At 32.9% G+C, this 24,410-nt stretch overlaps 1 protein-coding gene across 1 annotated transcript in view; it reads right to left on the bottom strand.

The window, feature by feature from the left end:
• LOC126780382 (frequenin-1) overlaps nt 1–24,410 on the bottom strand; it is a 243,516-nt gene that overhangs the window by 181,550 nt on the left and 37,556 nt on the right. The window lies entirely within an intron of this gene.

Here is a 24,410-nt window from a genome sequence, read left to right as displayed (position 1 = left end):
AAAGTTGTGTGTAAATTATGAAAAAGATTAATAATATTATTTATTTGATACCTATTTAATACATTAAGGTAATAAGTGACTCGTGCATACCAGTCTTGTCTAGGACAGGTTTTAATGGAACTATTTGGTCATGATAGCTTTCAATTCAAAGGAGTTCTTGAGGCTTTTGTGCGCAATTATGACGTTTTTGCTTCTAATGCGATAGATGTTCCGTGCCTATAAGAGACGTTATTTGATAAAAATATTTTGTATCAAATGTAATTTAATATATATAATATTTTTTGTTTTATTTCCACAGAAGACATGAAATGCCTTTATTCTAGCGAAACGAAGTCAAACAACAACTAACAATATTTGCTCACAAGATTATCCGTTGGAATTTTTATAATAATAATATTATATAAGCAGTAACGTGAAAATCATTGATCTGGTTATTGAGAAATTATTATAATTGAAACCTCAATTTAAAACTATTCGTCACTTAAATTTGTCATCACTGTTGGGTCACTATTCATAGTTGTACAACAAACGTACTCTTTGTATTTGTGAAGGGAGAGGAAATTGGCAATATAGCTATCGCAGGATCCGTTATATATCGTTAAAATACTTTCGTGGTGAAACATTTTAACTTTATTACTTTTCCCGTAGCAGTTTGTTTATCGAACTGGTTTGTTGTTTGGTGGAATTATGTCAAGCTACGGATTTTAAATGAAAACTTCGGTATTTCGACTTTCTTATATTTACATAGGTTGATATATGAAAAGCCTTTTCGAAAAATATTCATCTGATGTTTTGACCCGACAAGATTTTTGGTTAAAAATGTATCGACAAATAAAAAGAGTAAACGATTTTAGATTATTGATAGTTAATCTTTCTAAATATCATATCAACAATGTATTTCCATACCTATGCTTGAATTAAGCTCTTTTTACCAGTTACTTTTTAACACTTACTTAGTGCCTTCGTCGTAGAAACCTAAGTTAAAATCTAAGTTTCGTACTCCTACGGTGATTAAGGTTCAGCGATACCTCAATCGACATGTTCTTGTATAGTGTCATAGGATATATACAAAATTATAAGTGTATATATATATTTTAGATTAAACGAGATTTAGATTGGGCTGGCAAATTCGGAGCTAACTTTTACTCAAAGGCCTATAAAGTGAAATATAATTTGGGATTTCAATCGTTGACAAAATGGCATTTAAATATGTTTGCGATCATTATGTTAAAATATAAGAATATTTTACAATTATTTTACAATTTGTGCTGTTAAGCAGTTTCATTTTAACATATATTATATACACAATAATAACATCGTTGTAATTGCGGAATAATCTATACTAATATTACAAATTCGAAAGTAACCCTGCCTGTCTTTTACGTTTTCACGGCTAAGCCACTGAAACGACTTTACTTTTTTACATCTAACACCAACTTCTCCCCCTAACACGCAAGCGAAGCCGCAGGCAAACACTAATATAAATATATGGTTTAAATTGAAGAGCGAAAAAAAAATTTGTATTGTAGGGTTTACTGTACTTCACAGGATATAGACGGATACAGTTAGCAGAAGCAAAATCGTTACAATAATTCATAAAATGATTAAGGTTTTTCAAGCAAATAGTATTTGTTGCTAAAAGCATATTTGGAAACAAAGTTTGTATTGCGCTGTTTTATTGTTTTTCGTCAGATCGTTGTTCATAGTTGCCTCAACACTATCTAATTAAAACTTTCTACATAAACTTCCCCGTATTTCTCGCATACAAACAAAATTACGAGTTATAAGGTAAAAAAACTATGTAACATTAGATTTTCATAACAGTTCTGTAACATTGATAGAAATGAAGTATAACAAGAGTAGAAATAAATATTGAGTCAATATGTAGTGTAACTATTACAGCCAGGTGATAATTCCGGTAAGCCGACTGCACAGGCAGACGATATGGGCGCGAACAAAGTGCACATAGCACAATGTCTATTCCGACTAAAGGAATAATCTAATGGCAATTCAACTCGACCAACCGATGAAGGAGAGATTACAACCGCAGGACCACTTTGAACGCTGCAGCTGCAAACCCACAAATTCTGGGCCTAAGAAACTTTTTCTCGACGCTTCGGCTCGACCCGGAATTTAAACCTAGTACTCTTTGATCTACAACCTTATCGTATAGCCAATATTGTAACGAGATAGCTTGTAAGATTATATTTATTATTCGAAACATTTCATTCAGAATATGAAAACTTGAAACAACCGGCAGGGAACGTTACAAAAAGGTATCAAAAATACTTACAAAACCTAAATTGTTTTCGTCGAACAAAATGTATATTTTAACAAAGAGAATATTTTCAAGGCATTTAGATAAAGATTTTCATATCTTTTTATTATTTTGCGTTGTGGTGTAACGAATTATTATTTATTGTGAAATTAAATAAATATTCGTTTTCATAGGTTTACTAGTAATTCGTGTTAACATTTACTATTCTTTTTTTTAAATAAAACAAAACATACACATCACTGAGTATATTTATTTCATGTAAATCACATTATATTATTATACATTAACACAGTAAATATCATAGTAATATAAAAATCGTACCTTTGATTTTGCTACCGATCCCCCAGACCCACTGAGAGACAAATCAATTTACACGACCCTTTTAGGTCCTTACCTTTACTTAAAATTATAATTTATTTGACTACCCGTCTTGTTGATTTTCTTACATTTTAATAAAAAGTCAAATCAAAACCATATTTAAGTACAATATACCTTTCTTAAAATTACATAGCTTACATTCGTATGTATGAAAAATTAACAAGCTATATTAATTAATGTAAAATAAAATTCAATGCTTTGTTAAAAAGTTACGATGTCGTTTAAAGCTGAATTTCCAATTTTGTAAAACTTTCAGGACTTAATCCCGTATTCAAACATGCCTTTTTGTAAGCTTCGATAAAAGCATTAATTGATTTACTTTTTGCGTGCCAATATCACTCTTATATGTTTACAATTTTTAATTTAAAATTACGGGAACAACAAATTTTTAATATTTTTTTATTAAATTGTTATAAATCCGAAAGTAACTTAGTGTACCTATTAAGTTTCCACAGCTGAAATACGGTTACTTCGATACAGATATAGTATGCGTTATTGGAAAAATGTGGACTGGAATGCCCAGCACACATAAAAGATCAATATTAATGGTTTTTGAAATAATTGATAATTAAAGAAAACCAATAAATAATTATAGAATAAAATAAATAAAAACATAATTTGAGTACCCCCCCTGACAACGTGTATGTACAACGCAACGCAACTCACTTTTATAATATTCGTAAGTTACTCTTTTAATGTCTTCTAATGTGAAAATGACCTGACAAAAAAAAAACGAATCATTCGTATTTTAAAAATAGTAATATATTTTATATAAGTAGTACGTTTCGAAATTGACGAATACTAATCACGTTTTGCTTAAAATTCACTTATATATGGAACAAGTTATGGTCATAAAGACTAGTTAATGGAATTATACGAAACGGCTGGCGTACGGTGATAATACTATGCCAGAAAACTTTACGTAACTATAAAAACTATTCAAGATATAACTCTATCGGACGATTTCATGTACTTATTATTAACAACATAAGCACTACACTAATTGTATACATTTTTTACTATTTGTATTAATATATTTAATTATGTATCATTGAAACACATTTTTTTTATATATTTTTCCTCATATTTTATTGTAATATTACTTCTAGATGAATCCTCCTTCAGTAAATCAGAGATTAGGGTATAATTTCATTTATTAGTATAGCTAAGTTGATTTTTTTTATGAAATAATGGGCCGCGTGATGCTAAGTACCGCATAGACATTAGCGATGTAAGAAATATTAATTAATCCGTACATCGCTAATGCGCTACCAACCTTGTGAACTAACTAGTAGAAATACGTGCCTGTAGTTAAGCTGGCTCACTCGCCTTTCGAACCTCCACAAAACGATACTAAATAATGCACCGTACAACCAAGTAAATTTTATATAACAAAATATATTAACGAAAATCTTTAATTTATATACTTTGATTGAAAAAAAAAGTTCGTACAGTTCTGTAATAATTCGTTAACACTACTAAAAGAAGGAGTAACAAAAAAAATATTTCAAAATGTGCAAAGCACCCAGTTCCACTTTTTCAATGCGCCATTGTGTTTTATAGAAGCGACAGTTATTACTTGTGCGAATGCGGCGCTAGTTTAAAGCGTGCTGGTAAATAAAACTCTTTGAAATACTTGCTTGTTACAACAGCTACATAAGTTAGACGACACTTTTTATGAATCCGCACGCTAAACAATAAAAAAAATTGAGGGAAAACGTTGTTGGTTGGCTTAATGAATTGTCTTAGGTGTTTAGGTGTAGTGATGCTTTTGAATGTTGTGTGTGTGGGTGTTTGTACGACTACGTGCTACGTACTACGTGCTACGTGAACAGAGTTTTCTTTTAAAGAAAATTTTATTTTACTCTATACATAATAATGTAGGAAGTACCATCAGCTTGTAATGGCCTGTCCATCATGCTAGTCCTGGTTTTGTGTTTACGACAAGTGTATCTGACACTTGTAGTAAATATTCATTTAACACATTTATAAACATGAAAAGATTGACAGGACATATTATAGTGCACAAGTGTGTGCGCAAACACAGGTGCACTCTATATAGAGTTGGGGACTCTCATAAGAGCTCTCATTACATCTAGCCACTAGACCAACGAGGCAGTCAAACCATATTTAATATATATTATATAAACACTTTAAATTTAGTAATTGGTCGACTAAAATCTCATCACAGCTTAACTACAAACAAGAATACATTTAGCTGAATACGATTTGACTTTAAGTATATCCATTACTATATTATGATCCTACTACTATTAATTAATTGATTAGAATTGCAAGTAATGAACTTGATATACTGGAACTTGCTTACAAACATCAAATTAACTCAACACATATAGTAAGCAATTGTATAGTTCCTCACATTTCGTATTTAATTACCAAATGACAGTTATAATATAAAGGATAATTTAATTTTCGCGAAGTAATATCAAAAATCTCCCTTGTAATGTAAATTCGAAATGGCAACTTATCATTTCTTAAGTAGATGAGTTATGTCCTGGCAAATTCTCAAGTCTTCTTAGAAAGTAATATTTCAAGAATCGAATAAGTAATTTTGTCGCTATTTTGTTTAATTTAAGGAAAGACGTATTTGCCTAATAGAAGCTGATATAAATTGAATTAGGTTTAACATGACTTATCTTAAATTGTGACCTAAAATGAAGAACTCTAGACTGTCGAAGAGCCTAGCTATATATACTTTATTTTTGCCGATTGATTATGTATCCAGTCGCTTTGATAAGCGTTGTAATTTATGATTTCGTTACTTTACCAGGATACAGTCAATAATGATATGTATAATTTCAGGGCAAAACTTACGCTAAAGTACATTAACTATGGTTTTCTTTTAAATTTTAATCCAAAATTTAATTAAAAAATTGATTGATACGTATTACATTTATGACCGCCAAGTTGCAATTAAGCTTATGACATTTCATTTTTACATTAGTTTTGATAACTTATTTTTTTATTTTACGTGTATTTGTACATTTCCATTTTAAAAATGGAATTTCCTTTCGAAATCTTGAATGATGTATATCAATGTAGAAAAGTAGCTATTTCATTGCATTATTAAGTTACTACTTTTTCGTTTATGCAATTGAATGAATGAATGAATCAGTGATTCATTAATAATGTTTCAATTAATATTATATTCGATTTCAAATAAGATATGTATTACAGCTGTTCAACTAGTTTTATTGTACAAACAAAAATCAAAATATTTATTCGAATTGACTTTTACAAGTACTTTAAAATCGTCAAGCATAATCATCGATTTGGAATATGTATTCCAATGAAAAGAACCGAAGCAGGTATTGTTTTTAAATAATAAAAAATGTATAAATTACAGTCCAATAATTCACGAGAATCAGTAACTATGCAATCCAAGCGTTTAATGTGTATTCTAATACAATTTATGTCAATTTATATAAAATATATTGTATGTTAAACATAATAATAATTAACAATTTCTCTATCATTATAAATTCAGGCATGAGTGTATTGTAGCTTCTCATTTACAAAGCGAACTAGATCATCAACGTGTAAGATTGTTAACGTTTAGGGCTTGTATCCTTAAAATGTTGACATAACAGTTTGACTTAGATTCATTCTCCTCTTTATTAACACAGTATGTTATATTATATTCGCATATAAGTTGGTTAATTACAAATAATTATATTGAAAACATAACTTTTGCAGGTGCAAGTCGAGTCGAGAATTTCACTCAAAACATCTTTCTTCACCGTTAAGTGGTGAGTGCACACGAGTTTAAATTATATAACACAAATTATGTATGTGGAAACATATTGCTGCTCGTCTGGATTTAAGTGCGCGGTAAAGTCAGTCTTTAATATATATATTAGAGGCCGAGCTTATTATTTATTTAACGGGACTGAGCTAAATTAATTTCATTCACAAATATACCAATTGGTTTATTTTAACAACATAATGTTTATTATGTTGTTAAAATAAACCAATTGGTATATTTATCATAACAACATAATTGTATTTTTATCAATAATACAAGATAGATAAATCTGCTAAAGTTTTAATTAAATTACGAGCCTTTTGTATTAAATTAAATATTTCGAAGGAAACATAATTAAACTTAAGTAACGTTGTAACTTTTCAATTGTTTGTCAAAGTTGTTTTTTTAATGAACACAAAGATATCAAAAACAAATGTTTTATCATATGATTGTACAGAATTGTCGTTTACTCGAAGATCACTATTTTATATAGATATACCAAAGATGAAGTTCAACGTGTATATTGTAATATATATATATATATATATATATATATATATATATATATATATATATATATATATATATATATATATATATATATATATATATATATATATATGTATAATGGTGATGCTTGCCAGAGTTCGATTTTTCTGTTAAAATTCACGTGTTATAACCACTGGGCCGGATGCTCACTACTACGGCGTCCTTATAGTATAAAAAGCAATATCACTAACATTTTACTGCATAAGTTATAAGGCTCCGTTGTTCAATCGCGTATTAACGATTGAACGAATTTGAATGACGTTTAATGGACCGAAGCCTCTCTCGTGGAAAATCCAATTGTGCAAGGACGAAGCTTCATCGAATGATTTCGAAAAGAAAGTGATATATCATTTAGTTTAGTAAAAAACCGTATTGTATCTTAGGGATCATCTCGTCACAAGTAAGTCTTTATTAATTATAACTATATAAGCAAGCAATATACGAATAATAAGACGGGAAAACCTAGACGTTGATAATGTCTTGTGTCAAATTGTGTGGGACGATGATCTTAGCCACAACCACGCCCTTAAAATTATATTACGCCTTAGTGTATCCGAAGTGCAAGTAATATACCTTAAACCTTTTTTTTATATAGAATAGGTAGACTGACAAGCATATGGGTCACCTGATGGTAATGGATGGTGAAATGTTAACGCCTCCAACCTTGGCAACTAGGATGTTATGTCCCTTATGCCTATAATTACACTGGCTCACTTAACCTTCAAACCGGAACACAACAATACCAAGTACTGCTGTTTTGCGGTAGAATATCTGATAAATGGGTGATACCTACCTAGACGAGCTGGCACAAAGCCCTACCTACCACCATGTGAATTATAAGAACGATTTCTTCATCTGTTTCCGTCTAGCTAAGCTTCACGTTAAATTCAATATGACGCGCATAAAAGGTCAAAATGACAAAACAACAGGTTAGTCGAGTTTGGTTTAAACCAAATAGATATAGTATTAAGTTTTTACTTTATACTTGGTAGGGTTTCATCCAAGCCCGTCAGGGCCGACCCCTATGAGTATCATCAGAAATTCCTGCGCCAAGCTGCAACATTTAGTGTTGTTGTATTCCGGTTCGAAGATTAAGTGAGCCAGTCTCACTTAGAGTGTGCTTAAAGGTATAATAATAACGCTTAACGCGGATAAAACTACCAAACCAATTAATTAAGTTCCTCAAAACCAGTTTTAATTTAAGCGAAAATCAGGTACGAAATTTAACTTGTCTTTAGATACAAAAAATCAAGTATCAGTGGCAATTCATATGACTAGATTAATTTTTGTTCTTCTGTTCTCTTTCTCTTTGTACTTCTCATAATTATGTAGGAGGGTATGCATGGCCCAGTTGCTGAAATGGGAGCAAACTAATTACATAATGTAATTTTCGGTAAGTTTTAAGCATAATATGAACACTGTGTACTTTTGGCGAAACGTGTTAACGTGACAATTATACGACAGGCTTTAACGAGACTTCACTTAAATTATTGTATATTTTTCATTAATAACATAATGTTAACTTAGTAAGGTTTTTCATATTTCCATATATTGCCAAAAAACGAGTGAATGTAATATTTTTGAGTACGACTGACGACAAAATCTCAGAGGGCTTAATAGTATATTCCGATTTCTATAACATACTTATTTAGTTTCTCCTGCGGCATTGGGCAATTTATTACTTTTTTAATTTACTAGCTCTCAACAAAAAATCTTGTTAGGTAAGCTCAAGAACTTTGGTGTTATCTGCGTAATGGCGGTCGCGATAGTAGGCTTAGATGACATTAAGGGAATTGTGTTGTACTTCGGCCAACGAAACAATTAAATATATTTTTAGTTCAAATGGTTTAATTGGGCATTAATTTACAAATGCTCATGAGTATGTAGTTTTAATTGATTTGTTAAATTTCAGTTTAATTAATTTTTAATCAAGTTCAATTAAAACTTGTAAAAATACCGAATAAACAGGACAGAGGGAAACAAATGATAATGATCAAATTATAAAGGGAAATATTGGTTACGCTATGCAAATTATAATTCCGAGGATATGGTTCCAAGCCTAGGGGAGGGCCATTAACAGGTTAATAACTGGTAATTGGCAGTAATTATGGTACCATCCAGTGCCTCGGAAGTTGTTCCTGCGCCTGATCTCTTTCCGGTCGCGTCGAATTGCTGGAATATTGGATTATGAGAGTGAAGTAATCTAACACAATGTGTTCGCGCATTTGAGAACTATAATATTTACGGGGCTATTGGCTTATCTTTCTTGATAATGGATACCTTGGCCGAAATGGTCAGGACAACATCACTATCAATGATAAAAGTAAACTAATGTAATATTGTTCAAGTTGTGAATGTAGTTTATATGTAGCACGTCAAATCACAATTGAATTTTTTTAGATTAATTTAAATAAAAATACTAGGTTGTAGGTAGCCCTTTGTGTAATTTTGTAACTCTACTGCTAGACAGTAATGATTGATATTGTTGTGATCGGATTGAAGGATGAGCCAGAGCTAACTACAGTCAACTACAGGCATAAGGGACTTATCATATTAGTTTCCGAGGTTAGAAGCGCATCATTGTCAGATGTTTATTAGTTCCTTACCAGTGGTGACTACTTACCATCAGGTGGCCCATTTGCTTGTCTGTCTGCCAATTTTAATTTAAAAAAGATGAATAGCCAAACTAAGGTTAACATTATTCTTCGATCACATTATTATTTATTTTAATGTCTTATAATAAATATAATCTATATATTAAATAAAAATATTTCAGAGTAAAACATTTTTGAGGCAAAAATGTTATATTCAATATAAAATGACTGTAAATTGTCGTTGCATTTCGTTGGAACTGTGAATGAACATAGTTATAAAATCAGATAGTTTTCAACCTCAATTGTTAGTCGTCTCGAGGCGGATGTTGCTAAACTTGCCCTTAGAGATTAAGCTTGAGTATTGCGATATTTCCTGTATTTCAAACTCGATCGACTTGTCTATTATTTTAAAACCAAATCTGCCTTCTAAATTAATATTATTTCTAAAATTAACGTTTCATTTATTTGGGTAGTAAAGTAGTCAGGTAAGATGTGGCATTGTAGGAAAAATATAAAAATTCGCAGTTGCTTTTGATGCATTTCCCGTCAATGAAACTAAGCAGCTATGTTCCTTATGTCATTAAAATCACTTTCACTCATCCTTCAAATTATACAAAACTGCATAACAAAGTAATTTAGACTTGGACTAAGCATTCACATCACGTTCCTTTGAACATTCATATAGATATTTTATTTCCCAATAGTCAAATTAAAATTTGTAAGACAATTTTTATTTTAAGCTAAGGTAAGTTCATAAGAATTTACAGAACGCTTCCGTTTTTTCCGAAAAAAAAACAAAGAATGGAATAGCGACATATGAGTAAATTCCACGGAATATGCGCAATGCAGGAAAGAACGATGAGAATTTTATGACAATAGTCCGTCCCGGCTCCGCCTGGGTAGAACTATTGGCTTACATGGGTCATGCCAGTAAATCTTTCTGTCGGCATGATTTTTTCCTACATCTTCAACAATAGTCCTCATATTTCAGTCTATTTACACAAAATACAGCTTAACCTTTCTAATGAATCAGTTCGTCCACTGGTGAAAAACGTATGAAAACCTGTATGTTTTAAAATCGCGTTCAGACAAAGACAGACAGACAAGAGAATATGTATAAAATGATATAATTGCATACCTGCTTATTATTATAGGTGCTTATTTACATTATTATGATTGCGTTCAATGACATGTTATGTATAATTAAATTTCTCTGGGCGCCAATTTATCTACCCACACTATTCGATTCTTATTTACTCGATATACGGGCGCCTTGCGATGTAAAAGACGCATGTTTGATCCTAACATCTCGGCTAATATCGTTTCTCCTCTTAACACAAGCTTAAAGTGATAATGACTTGTTGGGAAGCTTTGGTAAAGCGAAAATAGGATATCAATAATACTTACAAAAAAAAATATTTTATTCATTGGCTAGTTTTTTTAAAGCATGTATATTTTATGTGTATAATATATTCGTTAACATTTTTATTTATTTTTCATTTCTTGCAAGCCTTTCTGGGTTCACCCACCCATCATATATTTAATCACCAAATAGGAATATACGGTGTTGTTGTATCCGGTAAGAAAAATGATTGACAAGGGACATAAAATCTTAGTTCCAAGATTTTGATGGTTAATATTTTTTATAGTATTCATGTCTATAGGTGGCGGTGATCAGTAACAAACCGGTGGTCCATTTGTTTTGCTTCTAAGTTTATATAAAAAAAATTTAAATGCAATTAAAATTGTTGAATCGATTTAAATTTAGATGTCCATTCTATTATCAGACGAAATATGTTTCACAGGAATATGGGAAGTGAATATAACCGTTGGTAACATATGCGCACAATCTCTCTCATGACGTCGGATTACTAGTGAGGCATCAGAGAGTTCAGCTGTGCTTGCATACACTCTTATGCTATGCACTTGAACATTGCCTATTGTCTGAATTTAAATTGTAGATGAAAATGAATGCGTGATCTCTATTAAATATATAAATTTAGTCTTAAGTTACTGTCATTGGTAACAAGTTAAATATAAAGAAACAGTGGAATCAAATCCAAATCTACTGCAAAAACGGAAGCTCACAAAACGAAGCAATTATTGAATATTTAGCAGTATTACATAGAATTATTCAGATACACCCCCGGTCTGTAAGTTATCTTATTTTTTTTTCATTTTATATTTATCTAGTTTTCCCATAATATAATTGTGGATGAGACACACCGAGGGACGAGTGATATGACTCTATGATAAAGATAATATTATTTAAATTCAATACCTCGATATGGTATTTATATATGTATATATGTACATATATCTACAAAATTATTCCCACGTTATGTTTTGATCCTGCGATGTTTTCTATGGCTGCATATTCGGAGGTTCGGGGCTTAAATTCCGAATCGAGTTAATAAAAAAGTTTTGCGATCTCTCTCGTAGTTTTAGATTGCCGTCAAATTGGAAAATGTATGAATTCGCAACGGATCCTGTTTGTACGAACGTATGTATGTGCACTATTTTATATATTGCGCAGTTAGTCGCTAGAATAGTCGTAGAGATTACCTGCCGTAGTCGAAATTCGGTCAGACTTGATTTGAAGTAAGTGAAAGTATTTGTTAATTGAAAAAATAAGCAACTTACAGCAGTTTGTGTTCACTTATGATTTTTTTAGAATGTTCGTTTTAACGACGGATTTTCTACAACAAATAATAAAATTAGTTCGATCTAATTTTAAATATGTCCACATTTTAAATGGTTTGAAATAACTTAAACATTATAATAAATCTTTATATTTTTTTTATCATTAGATAGACTTTATTTGAATGTTTATGGTGATAAATAACTGAGTGACCGTGAACGTTAACAATTAACGAAATATTAAAGGAAAATATTATCCGATACGCCTAATTAATCACAGACCTGCTAATGATGTGCAAACGCATACAGTACGAACAAAACAAGTACTATTCCATAATTAAAAAAAATGAAAGGATCTCTTTTAAATGTAGGTATTGCCAGGAATTCAATAGAAACTAATACTGATACAATGCAGTCACAAAGCGTGGCAGTGTGTGACCTATATTTGCCTTGATTAGCACAATCTTGTATGCGGATGGAGGGATCAAATTGTATCTTTGTTTAGTTTCATTTTACATAACATTAATAGTGTATTGTATTAGAATATAATAAATTACCATCTGAAACACATATTTTCTCAATACTAAGAGAATATTTTAAATGACATAGTTTAAAAGTTTTGATAATTCACATACTCTCAATAATATTATGAATATTATTAACCTTCCCATACAGCCAATGCCAATGCGTCATTGGAGCATTTTATTGAAGCAAATAAACTTCAAACCTTAAACCTCCAGGGGTAGAAAGGCCTTTGGCTCACGAATGATAAATTTATAACCTGCCATTTACGTTATTAAAATGAACCACTGGATTACTGGATTAGAACTATACTAATTGTTACTGAAAAGAAATATCTCCTGTTTATTCTAGGTAAATTTAAACCTATAACTAACTGCATCGCTTGAATCAACTAATTGTATAACACAAAACACAAACACATACATATGCAACACATACACATGTATATTTAAGTGGTCAATACTTAGCTAATAGTGCTGAGTTATAATCTGATATAAAATAAAAGTAGTTTTTTTAAATTAAAATTAATAATTTTTATTTAAAAAAATACGGGTTCTCTTTATTTTAGTACTAATTACTCCTCACATTTTCACGTGCTTAAACTTATTACTCCACCCCCGTTGTTCATAAAGTGTTACATAGGTAAGGTGATTTGATGATATTTACGCATTCGAACAAACAATCAAATAACCAATTTGTTCGAGATCTATCGAGATAATCGAGACTGCCCATTCGTTTTCTGCAAGGTCTTTAATTACATATGAAAAGGTAGACTCCCAGTTTGTTTGATTACTACCGGTTAAAAAAAGTTATAAAATTAAAAAAAAAAACTTAAACTTAGGGTTTTATTCAAATAAATAAAAAAGTAACTGTCTCAAATTATGTTAAAAGTATGATAAAATCATCAGATATTGGTTTCTTTTAGTAAACATAAGCTAGTTTTATTGGTATTGAAAACAGTTTTTAATTAAAACATGGGTGCGAAGGGTCTTTCAAGACCGAACGTTTGTGTGAAACAATTCTAACACAAATATATGAATTTCTACTTATAATTGTATGTAAGTTAAAATTATTAGGTAAGTCATATGTTGCACCAAGCTGCACTGACCCGATTTGGCGCAGCGTGGTTTAGCTCATGAGCTCCAAATCCTATACTTCAATAAAAGGAAGAACTATGGTCAGTTACGGGAAAATATAATGTAATAATTGCTTAGCGCCTGTTTAGTTAAACACTAGCTTGATTTCGTTTTGTCATTATCGTTTTGACATTCGAAAGAAGAGGACAGTGTTTAAATATTCATCCGCTAAACAATGTTTATAAATAAGGACGTAAGTGTTAAGTTTTCCTAAAGTCATTCTTATCTTAGTAAAATTTGGTATTTCTTAATGTATAAAATAAAATGCTCTTTTATGTACCAGAATACAAGTTTAATTATCCAGGTCACCCTAAACGCATTATTATTTATCCACATACGTACGTGAATGTGAGGAATGTGTGAATGTTTCATCACAACACCTCAGTATTTAGTTCTATACTCCCTTTATACTCTACTTTAAAATGTGATAGGCGTCTTTCGTTTCAACGACAAATATTAAAGTGACTTTTCTTAAATTTTTACAATATTTGTAATATATTGTATGTATAATAAATTATAATATTATTGGTATATTATAATTTATTATACATACAATACATATAATGTATAATGTATTGTATATTTTCAAGTTGGTATACAATTTTTTTTCTTTAACTGCTCTCTGTTATTTGAATTTTGTTGTAAATAGTTGTCTCTTTAAACACAAACCCACTTAGCTAACAGACACATACACATAACATTCACATAACATATAAAAACTTTTTGGACAATTGAATGAATCATATTTTAATGCATTTTTGTACGCAATGAAGTAATTAATCTAAAAAAATGGATGAGGAATAAGGAAAAGGTCTATGCCTATTGATAGTGAACATTATATATTTACTATTAGTAATAATTAATTATACGCCTTATGAGCAAAGTTCAATAGTTCCTTTGAAATATTTGTAAGTAATAAAAATACCCAATGAAAAAATAAAGAAGATTCATTTCTTGAAATATTCTAAAGGCCATTTTTTTTATTATTTATTTACCAATCACGTTCTGAAGAATATTTACCATGAAAAAAATGTTTTACAAAGGAAAGCTTATTTCTTTCATCCACCTTAGGTCTTGAGTACTATGAGATTTAAATATATTGGCGTAGGCACATATTGTTAAAGAGGCCGAAATATTTTTTTTTAAAAGGAGTACTTTCAAACTAGGTCTCTTGGAATATAATTTAGTATTTTTTTACTAAGTCTGTTATGCGGGGTTAAGCCCGGGCTACCTCTGAATTTTCATGTGGTTAAGTTGTATTTATAATTCATCTCGTATTCGGTGGTGAAGAAGGTGTGTCGTGAGGAAATGTGTCGGATGAAAATCTGCCACATGTGAATTCACCAACCCGCATTGGAGCCGTATGGTGGAAAAGGCTCCAAAACTTCTCCTCCAAAGGAGATAGTGTTTTAATCGAAGAGTTGGACATTTACAGGCTGTTGCTTACTTTTACTATCGTTTTTATGTTATAGGCAGATGGATGGGCAATTAGGGCACCTGATGTTGAGTGGTCACCACCACCCAAAGACATATATACAAATATTAACCATTCCCTACATCGCCAATGAGCCAACGAAGATGGTTTGTCCCTTGTGCGTTTAGTTGCACTGGCTCACTCATCTTTCAAACCGGAACGCAACAATACCAAGTATTGCTGTTTAGCGGTAGAATATCTGATGAGAGGGTGGTACATACTTGGCTTATACAAAGCGTTACCACCAAAAAAACACTATTAGAATTTATTTGATTGCCTTCTATTAATTTATTGAACTTCACTAACGTAACGTACTGCAAAAATATTAAGAGATTATATTGATTTCGATTGTACAGACCAAAAACTATCTAAATACAACCCGAAATATAGCGTTTACTATATTTCTTATGAATTGCTTTCATATTAAAGTAAAAGAACGTATTTACCGAGTCGCATTGGTTGAGATGGAGAGACCGTAATTAACTTCGTCAAAGTAAGCCGAAGATGAAGATGCGAAATTTCAAATTGAAATTGAAATCTACTTGCAATGTTTCGTTCTTATAAATTACTTTCTCAATTATGCTATGTTAGAAAAAAAAACTTGATAATAATATTCTGCTATTCATATATAATTAACTTTATTCATGAAAATATAAAAAAGTAAAGTAATATTATATTAATAAATTATTTTTGTTAATAATAAATGTCGAATTATTCCATAAATATAAATATAAAATATTTTTGAAAATTGAAGCAATTTTACTCGTAGCGCGTAGCGTTCGTTTTAGTGTTGACAACAGTGAATGCTTTGACGGTAACGTATCGGTGAAACACGGCTGTGATTGGATTGCTTGTTCCGTTGAATAGTTCACTGCAAGTTGAGCCTTTGTACCGGTGAATTACATTCTATTTAAATCCAACTTACTACCCACTCCGATTTCGTTCAGATAAAAATAGGATTCTATTTATTTTTGTTGAAATAATCCTTTACCTGATTGTAGCATCATCTAACGGGCAATCACCATTTTATCAAAATCAGTCTAGCCGTTTAGCAATTCAGTTCTATACACACGTACAGAATAATTAAATAAACGCACGCGGATATTAAATATACTTTATTTAGGTAGAATCGTCATTCTTCAATTTTAATTTTAATATAAAGCTACCAATGGCTTAGAATGTAGATTCTATCGAGAGCCGGCAAGAAACTCAGTAGTTACTCTTATTAAAAATCAAAAAAAATACATCTAATAATTATGTATGATGATATTTACATAATATCTTGTATGAACATTAACGAATACTAATTCCAAGCTCTTCTATCATTTATATAATGTACAGCTTAATAGTTATATATATATATATATATATAGTATTTTTATAATGTACAGCCTTAGTTAATTTAGTTACAGATAAATGTATTATATCTAAGTTTGGATTTCTCTGTAACCATGGACTTTCCTATTTACGATTGTTAAATATATTAATTTTTTATTGTATCCTATAGTATATTGTATATACATTATTTGGCTGCTATTTAATAATTAATTCAGGTTACTTTAGCTGTTAAACATAATAAGCCCTAAATTTGCTTAAGTTTGGTTATAAGCGCCACACTTTCATAATTACAAGAGAATATACAATTTTCCATAATTGGGATATTTATAAGATGTTACTAATACTTAACTTAAGAAAGCCAATACATGTCGACTTCTTCCAAGTCAAACTGTTAACAAAATGACCAATGGGCCAACAACTTTGGGCACCTATTTAAAACTTTTCAACTTTATATGTAGTTTTGGATTTTTGCTTATAATAATCAAACTAAAACCATCTCGTCTATCCGTTAAATGAGTTTTGTATCGTAAAGAGACCTACACTTATTGGATGAAATTATGCCATGTATACACATACTAGTCTGTTTATATAAAAATATTTTTTAATGTTGCCACTCGGTCAGTTTCTGACAGTACATATAAATATATTTTACAAGTTTCACTGTATATAAAAAAAAGCCGAGATGGCCCAGTGGTAAGAACGCGTGAATCTTAACCGATGATCGTGGGTTCAAACCCGGGCAAGCACCACTGAATTTTCATGTGCTTAATTTGTGATTATAATTCATCTCGTGCTTTACGGTGAAGGAAAACATCGTGAGGAAACCTGCATGTGTCTAATTTCACTGAAATTGTGCCACATGTGAATTCTACCAACCCGCATTGGAGCAGCGTGGTGGAATAAGCTCCAAACCTTCTCCTAAAAAAGAGGAGAGGAGGCCTTTAGCCCAGCAGTGGGACATTCACAGGCTGTTACGGATACTGTATAAACAATAAACTGATACATTAATTCAAAATAATCTTACGGATCAATAAATACGAGTAGAGTTTTTACAAAAATCGCTTTTTACATTGAATATTAATGGGATAATATTTATAGAGATTAAAATTATAAAATAACTACTACGCAGAACATCCGCGTGGGATATTCCCGTTTATACTAAAAATAAAATGTAAATTATTTTTCAATAATTTAATGCGATCACAATATAATAATCTCTATTACAGAATATTCAATATATTCTTATATTTTTATTATCGATATAAAGTCACAGATCAATTTGTAAAAACATTCAGTTTCATTACAATTTCTAAAAATAATAACTATAATAAGTTATTTCGATAAATATTAAGTTTACTAAAAGATATAAATATTATGTATTAAATGCCGAGTTACTTTTATATTGGTTTTATAAAAACTTATTCGATTACTTAATTTATAACCACAGCTTTTCTGAAAGGATCTATTATTTAGGTATATCTACTATTAAGGTAGTCACTCAGAATAATATTAAAATATAAAAGCGATGTTTTCATTAGGTTATGTTATGTAACAAAAAATTGTTTAGAATTCAGAACGAATGCAATTTCTTGTCCAACTACGTTTTTACGTAATATTATTTTTACTACGAAAAAAAATTATATAATATATTCTTAATGTGTTTGTTGGTAATTATTGTGAAAGTAAGTAGAACAAGGGTCGGAAACAAAGCGCTGTTTCGGTCATAGATATAATGGAGCTATTGTTTTTTATATCGTTACGAAGGATATCTACACGACGAATCTATATAATTTATATTTAAATGGCCCTACAAGCTTCGAGCCACAGAAAATAGGCTATGTTAAATCATTGTCAGTGATAAGGGGGTTGACCCACAGCCTCCCTAACACCCCGACAGTTTATATGTTAATTCAAAACGTTTTTATTGTTTCACTGGCGTCAATGTTGAGCATAAAATAAATACTGCCCTTGCTATTTCACAAGATATTGGAGTATTACCTGCGGACCAAATTCAATCAATTGATTTACTAAAATAAGATGTATGAGATAAATAAATATATTAAAAAATATATCAATAGTTCTAATATAAGTGATGTGAATGTATAATATTTATTTTCGTAGTTTATTTATTAATATTGAATATCAAAAAATAATTTAATGCTTGATTTATTATTAAATTGTTTACTTGAAACTTTCTCTTAAAATAGTATTATTAGACAGTTTGTATAAATATCATTTACGTGCAAACGTTCTCTTTGACTTATGTCTGAAAAGTAGTCAAACTAACCAACTAATAACTGTTTATTTTGCGTCAATATTGTAATAAATACTAATTGTAGCATTTTTCAATGTTTTACTCAGAATATTCAATCATAAATGTATTGAGGCTAGAAAACACGGCCGCTTACTCGTAAACGTAGACCAGCTATGACTTTGAAAAGTCATTTTGTTTGACTTGCTCCTTTGAACTTGTGCATGAGTGTTTGCACAAATATTAAATTTACAAAACAATACTAATTTAGTTCCTCATGACTCAAATTTTTATCAACTTAAAATTCTGAATATAAGGCGAGCCCGCATCTAGATAGAGCTTTTTTTACTTTTCCCCCGTGTGAAGGGGCACAGGGCTATGCCACTGTTATTACAGTATAATAGTCAGATGTGTATGCAAAAAAAATTGCGTAGTACAGGGACCCGAGCGTGCCTAACCAGCTCGCGAGGCTGCCCCACCAGGCCACGCATAATCTCGGGGTGGACCGTCGTGCCGGTTGGTGACCGGAAGGTGGGGTCCCGGCGGCGGTCAGTGTATTTTTACTTTTGGCAACCACTTGGGGAAACACGCCTCCACACTTTGCCCATCCCTATCGTGGCAATACGTCGCTCGCTTCAAGTCTCTTTTCCATTTTTTTTCCCAAATGGTAACGACATACCAGCTACCTTAATTATCCCGGCTACACGCTTGAAGAATCCTTCAAAGCGAAAGCCAGAGTATGCTTGTTCGTCAGGACGGATGTTTGCTGTCACCGACTGCGCTGCTTGGAGTACCCCTCCTTCTCCATGTTGGTGGTACGTGTGGACCTTCGTCAGAGTCGAGTCTACGTGTGCCTCTACAGATCCCACAATGGTGACTTGGAAACAAGCCGATTATTTGACCATCTTAGTCGGATAGCAGATGCTGCGCAAGAGCAGTTTCCTAACGCGGAATTGATGTTTTTGGGGGATTTTAATGCTCACCACGAATCATGGTTGAAATCCCTCAAAACTGACCATGCTGGAAGGACTGCTCATGCTTTTGCTCTCACATATGACTTGACCCAACTGGTTGATAAGCCCACCAGGATCCCAGACATTGATGGGCAAGCACCTTCTCTACTGGACCTTCTGCTGACTTCTCAACCGGTGGAATATCAGGTTGTGGTTCAGGCTCCTCTTGGCTCTTCGGATCACAGCCTTATATCTACCAGAGTGCCACAGGCCAAGCTGCCGCCACTAGCGGTATGCAAACGTCACGTTTGGCACTATAAGTCGGCAGATTGGGACGGTATGCGCGATTACTATGCGTCGGTCCCTTGGAAGGAACGTTGCTTCAGTGGGAATGACCCAACAGCTAGTGCCGCTGCTGTTGCTGATGAGATCATGTTAGGAATGGAATACTACATTCCTAGCTCAGATCTCGTCAGTAGGGGTACGCGTAACCATTGGTTCACTCGTGAATGTACCGATGCTGTATCATCTAAGCAGGCGGCATATCGCGCGTGGATCAACGGCTGCGTTAGCGGGGCATCTAACATTGACTCACTGAAAGCAAACTACAATAAAAATTCCAAGTCCTGTAGAAAGGCATACACGAGAGCGGATGCACAGCACATTGTACAGATTGGTCATGACCTTGTTTCGCATCCTAGGGGCTCCCGTAGCTTCTGGCGTCTGACCAAGTCTGTGCAAAACAATTTCTGCCAACCTTCGCTGCCACCGCTCAGAAATCCGGACCGATATCTAGCTCACAGTCCGCAGGAGAAAGCCGATCTCCTGGCTAAACTCTTTGCCGACAATTCCGTGATCGATGATTGTAGTGCGCTGCCACCAACAATACCTTCATGTGGCCACACGATGCCTGACATCAAAATCAGGCAACGTGATCTGCGTGCGGAGCTGCAATCACTTGATATACAGAAAGCTAGCGGTCCCGATGGATTACCAGCCATAGTGCTGAAGAAGTGCGCGGCGGAGCTGTCTCCTGCGTTAACGCGCCTGTTCCAACTTTCTCTCTCTTCGGGATGTGTGCCGGAGGCTTGGAGAAGAGCTAATGTGCAAGCGGTTCCCAAAAAAGGGGATCGGTCTGACCCGGCAAATTATCGACCAATAGCTGTCACCTCAGTTCTTTGTAAGGTGATGGAACGGATTCTAAACAACCAACTGATCCATTACCTAGAAGATCACTGTCTAATTAATAATCGTCAGTACGGGTTTCGACCAAAACGGTCCACAGGTGATCTTCTAGCGTACGTAACACACCTCTGGGGTGAAGCTATCGACAAGCATGGAGAATCATTGGCTGTCAGCCTCGATATCTCCAAGGCTTTTGACAGGGTCTGGCACAAAAGTCTTCTCTCCAAGCTGCCGGCCTATGGTCTGCCTGCTCAGCTATGCACCTGGATTGCCAGCTTCCTACAAAAGCGTAGCCTTCGTGTTTTAGTTGATGGTTGCGCTTCACAATTCTATGTAGTGAATGCTGGGGTCCCCCAGGGATCTGTGCTATCTCCCACACTCTTTCTTTTGCATATCAATGATATGCTCTCTCTTGGGAAATGGGGCTCCGATAATCTTGTTGAGTTTAATGCCAAGAAAACACAGGTATGCGCTCTCACAGCGAAAAAGTCAGCATTTTCCCCTCTTCCCTCCCTCTGTCGTACTCCGCTGGTGATACAAAGCAAAATCGCTATGCTGGGGATTGACGTTCGCTGCGATCTTAGCCCAAGGGATTACATCGAGGCTGTTATAAAAACAGCTTCACGGAAACTCGGAGTTCTAAACAAGGTGCGGCGTTTTTTCACGCCACAACAATTGTGCCTGCTGTACAAAACACAGGAACGGTCTTGCGTGAAATATTGCTCGCACCTTTGGGATGGCTCCGCTACGTACCTACTGGAGGCCTTGGACGTGAAGGTCACAAACACCCTTGAACCTTTACAATTGCGTCGTGAGATAGCAGCACTGAGCGCTTTCTATCGACTGTATCACGGCGAGTGCTCTGAGGAATTATTCACCCTAATTCCTGCTTCCCCCTACCTTCTTAAGTCCACGCGAGCTGGTTCTCGATGTCACCACCTAACTGGTACATCAATTCCATGGGGAACAAAGAAATTTGGCAACTCCTCTCTTTGTTACACTTCCAAAAAATGGAATTCCTTACCAGCTCACGTGTTCCCCTCCTCTTACAACCCCGGTTATTTCAAACGAGGTGTGAAGGAACCCGGAAATCTTGCGGGCCGGCAAGGCGAAGGCAGCTAGTGCAGAACGTTTTTCCCGTCTGTACTGGCCGTCATCGCGTTTGGACTCTACTACCACTTACCATCAGGTGGAGTAGTCATTTGCCCTCCCGCCGAATATATAAAAATAAAAAAAACCATCATGAATGAAATGGTAACAAACAAACTGACTGGAATTTATAAAATTAGTTACGATAATATGCATCTCAGCTTGTAAAATGCTTACATAATACACTCACGGACTACTGCCGCTAAATTACTGACAAGGGACTGCTATAGACGTATTTACAAGATTCTAAGGTATAATATACAAAGTTTATAATGATAAGAGCTACTCATAATGTATAGGTGAGTATTTTGAGCAGAGACTAACGGGTTTTAGCAATTAGCGTATGAAGTTCGGGCCTGCGACAAACCCCTAGACGTTTAATTAAATATTATTCAGCCTTTATGTTCCACTCATCATTCTTTAAGTAGGCTTGCTACACAGTTTTCTCCGCCTCACTACAACTTCTTTTATGTCTACCGGAAACTTAAATGGAGTACTAGCTATTCTTGCGAACAAGTTTTATTGTGCATAGTTTAATTTTAATATTCACTTGGTGGTATCATATGGCTTTGTGCAAGCCCGTCTGGGTAGTACCCACTTATCACATATTTCATCTCCAAACAGCAATAATAATAAGTATTGTCGAGTTCCGGTTCGAAGAGTGAGTAATAACATCTTACTTACCAGGGTTGGTGGTATATTGACAATGTATAGTACGGTTAATATTTCTTACAATGCCTATGGGCTGAAATAACCAGTCATCATCAGGTGGTCAATTGCCAATCTGCCTACTTATTTTAACATTAAAAAAAAGTATTTCATTAAATTATTTAAAAATAAGTACGCAAAAATATTGTTGTTGTTTCTCTTTAATTTTATTTAACAGTTTTTAATATTAAATTTGTTTTAATATTAAATATGTAACAAGTATCCGACTTCTTGCCTTGAAATAATGAATAAACCAGAAACTATATATGTATTGATGAAAGAAACTGTATTTGCGACCTATAATCTAAATGCGGTAGGAATATTTTTATAACTCTTCACAGGAATAAGTTTCGAAGTCCTCATTATATGTAGGCTATATTTTATTTTAGTTTTCAACCGCTGAAAGATATAAATATATTTTGAAGTTTTATGTATATTGCAAATTATATACCACAGCTTACCCATGTATTTTATTCTGTTCATTGTAAATACTTGAAATCTTTTATAAATATATAATAATAATAATAAATAAATTTATTCACCAAAAAGAAACAATGACAAAATTAAGGTACAAAACCATAAAAAAAGAGTTAAAAATATGATATTTGATAATTTGGTGAAAACGTCGTAGTCTCAGCTACAACCTAGCTGAGATACATGTTCTTCAAAACGTAATGACCCATCCAACTTCACCCCAAGATTCCTAGCTAGCTTAGACTGAGCTAAGGAATGACCATCTATAAAAATCCTATGACACATTGGACCAAGCGATACCATTTGTTGCCTAGTACCAAATATTATGTAAGCATATTTTTGTGGATTAAAATGACTGATAGATGTGACTAAAAATTTGAGAAAGATCATCATTAACATTTTGGATAGTTTTATCATTATTTATATATGGATTGATGTTCAATAATAAATGTATGTGTATCATCTGCGAACATGTGGACTAAGCTAGTTTCCACACATCTGCAATATAAATTGAGTACAAAATTGGTCCAAGTATAGAACCTTGGATAACTTATTATGATATATTTAATTACTTTCTATTCTTTTTTAATTACTAAATATTACCAATTCCTTACATCGACAAGGAGCCACTTTGGGGACTAAGAGTTTTAAAGTTGTCCCTTTTTCACAGGAATGTGATTACAGATCACACTGGCTCACTCACCCTTCCAATCGGAACATAACAATACTAAGTAGTACTGTTTACCGTTAGAGTAAGTGATGGTAAGTTGTACTTACCAAGACGGGCTTACACAGAATATATTAAAATACTCAATAATATTTATTATGAGACATTCAAGATAACATTGATATGCATTATGAAACTTGCTTGCAAGAATAGTTAACCTCAAAATCGTTCTCACTAGAAAATAAATATATTTTTTTAAATTAAGCCGTATTATAATAATATTACATAAACCACTCATGTCACTGTGACCTTTAAGTATAACCTTCTAATCTGATTTAAGATAGTTTT

Source organism: Nymphalis io, chromosome Z, assembly GCF_905147045.1.
Source record: "Nymphalis io chromosome Z, ilAglIoxx1.1, whole genome shotgun sequence".
In the NCBI taxonomy this organism is placed as follows: Eukaryota; Metazoa; Arthropoda; class Insecta; order Lepidoptera; family Nymphalidae; genus Nymphalis; species Nymphalis io.
This window is presented reverse-complemented; position numbering and strand designations above follow the sequence as displayed.